Source organism: Sinocyclocheilus grahami, unplaced genomic scaffold (genome assembly GCF_001515645.1).
Source record: "Sinocyclocheilus grahami isolate Dianchi unplaced genomic scaffold, SAMN03320097.WGS_v1.1 scaffold147.1, whole genome shotgun sequence".
Taxonomy (NCBI): domain Eukaryota; kingdom Metazoa; phylum Chordata; class Actinopteri; order Cypriniformes; family Cyprinidae; genus Sinocyclocheilus; species Sinocyclocheilus grahami.
In genome coordinates, this window is record NW_015505326.1 from 855,892 (window position 1) to 858,608 (window position 2,717).

The 2,717-nt window shown below is 35.6% G+C and overlaps 1 protein-coding gene across 1 annotated transcript in view; it reads left to right on the forward strand.

Annotated features, from left to right (window-relative positions):
- LOC107591903 (paired mesoderm homeobox protein 2B-like) overlaps positions 1-60 on the forward strand; it is a 2,487-nt gene extending 2,427 nt beyond the window's left edge. The window contains exon 3 of the mRNA XM_016281177.1: positions 1-60. This exon is cut by the window's left edge and continues 793 nt beyond it. The gene's annotated coding sequence lies outside the window, so the exon portion shown is untranslated.
- Positions 61-2,717: the final 2,657 nt, after the last annotated feature.

Below are 2,717 nucleotides of genomic sequence, written 5' to 3' on the forward strand. Positions count from 1 at the left end.
CTACATGTCATTATATCTTGGCGCCATAATTATTTGTTTACATTGACTCTAAACGTACCAATAGCGCAAGTCACACGTCTGTATTACAAAATACAGCCAAATGTGGCACTCTGTTATATATTTTTACCTATAAATTTACCAAGCCTTAGAGCCAGGGGCTCTGCCACTATTCATCTACATATTTACTATTAATCTAAGGCAAATTGTTCTTCAAAATGGCACAAGTACATACTTTGTTGACAGGAATACGTAAACGTTTTGTGTGTCTTTCTACAGCTGTGTTTTTGTGGCTCAAATTGTATAGTGTTAAAACGTATTGACGTCCTAGATAAACATAGATCACATCCCCCTTGTAGTTCACTGAGTCTTTATAGTGTTTTACAAGTTACAACTGGCGCATTCTTTGGAGGAAAAAGGGAATGGATGCAAACCATTGTATTTTATTTCTATATTATTTGCATGTTGTCTTCTCCGTCCAATTTTATAATGATTTCACCTATTTTGTGAGCATTATGTAACACGTTTTCGTCCAGGATTTGAGAATTATTTATATGTAGGTAATGGATGCTTATATTTAAGAAGGAAATATTTCTACATGTGCACATAGTTTTTCAGGTGTACCATTGACATGGCTGTTGATGATAAAAACAATTATGATGCTAAAAATAATATTGTCCCGTTTCCTCTTTAACGTATCTACTTAATTTAAGTGAAACATTGCTAAAACACCTTCTGAATATTCATTCAAAATTCAACATTTCATTCAAAAGATCTTTGTATTACTAGCTTCTGACGGCCAAGAGGGCGTATATCCTGTTCAGCACCTTGGACAGCCGCACAAGACGCCGGTCTGCTAATACATATTCCGGTAAATGATGCTGTCACGACACTGAAATATATAGACACTAGTGTTATTGCTGTTATAAACACACAGATATACAGACGAAATTTCATTAGCATTTTACATTTTACATTTTCTTTTATATTTCTCCTCCTACACATTGATTTTGCATAGTTTGCTTTCTACAATATAGAGACTATTAGGATAGGCCTATAAGACACTCATATTGATGCTTCTGGAATGATAACAGAAACTGTTTCTTCTTATAACATCAAAGACAATGAAGCAATACAATGAAGCAAACGTCTGTTTTACAAATCAATATATTAATGACATGTTACAAAGCAGAATTTAAGTGCAAATGATTACAGTGAGGCAGGGTTTCAGAAATAGCGATGTCCAACTTCATAAATGAAAGTGAAGAATAATAAATATATGTAACCGGATTTCACGCGGCGTTGTAAGTGATTCTGCACTTATTATTCTTATAAAATGTACACAGAACAACACAGCAACATTACAATGACGGACATCAGCGCTATAGCGAACTAGCTACATGACCAGTCCATATTTACATATAGACATATTTCTAAATCATTTGGTTTGAGATCTAAGCGCTTGTTACTGCCTAAAAGAACGTGGGCTTAATTTCCACTGCCATGCTACAGACTGCAGAGCAGCTTCGTGGCACGTGAGAAAGAAGTTAAAGGGTTAGTTCACCCAAAAATGAAAACTCTGTCATTAATTACTCACTCTCATGTCGTTCCAAAACCCGTAAGACCTTCGTTCATCTTCGGAACACAAATTAAGATATTTTTGATTAAATGTGAGCGCTCTCAGACCCTCCCATAGACAGCAACGCAACTGTAATATTCCCAGGTCCAGAAACGTAGTTAGGACATCGGTAAAACAGTCCATGTGACATCAGTGGCTCAACTTCAGTTTTGCTAAGCTACGAGAATACTTTTTGAGTGCAAAGAAAACAAAAATAAAAAATTTTTCAACAATTCTTCTCCCCCAGTTACGTCTTCCGCCATTTGAGAGAGTATCTAATGCATACGTAATGCATACGCACGCGTTCCCCTAAGTAAACAATGCAGATTACGCAGATTATGCTCTTGGGTACTCTCCAAAATGGCGGAAGACGTAACTCGGGGGAGAAGAATTGTTAAATAAATTATGTTATTTTTGTTTTCTTTGCGCTCAAAAAGTATTCTCGCAGTTTCACAAAACTGAAGTTGAGCCACTGGTGTCACATGGACTGTTTTACCGATGTCCTTACTACGTTTCTGGACCTGGGAATATTACATTTGCGTTGCTGTCTTTGGGAGGGTCTGAGAGCGCTCACATTTCATCAACAATATCTTAATTTGTGTTCCGAAGATGAACGGAGGTCTTACGGGTTTTGGAACGACATGAGGGTGAGTAAATAATGACAGAATTTTAATTTTGGGGTGAACTAACCCTTTAACGAGAACAAAGAAGCGAACATGGAAGCTCTAATTTTTGCACATGCTTAAATTACGGGAGAAATTATATGTTTTAAAAAATCAGGGCAGCGTCTCCCGATGACGATGTATAACTTTAACTTTAAAAGATATAAACTATAACTTTTGAGAGGGTCTCTCTACATGTGAGGTTAAGAACATTCGTTTCTGCATGCGTTTCTCAAAACGTGTGAGTAGGTGCTTTAAGTGCAGAGTCGCTGTCTGTTCATGAAGAGCTGAAATAATTACATTTTTGCGTAATGTTAAAATACTCTTTATTTCTTTATAGCCAGGAAACGTTTCTTTTATTTTTTCTTAAAGATTCATCAAATTATCCACATAATTAAATACACTTTATTATATATATATATATATATATATATATATAT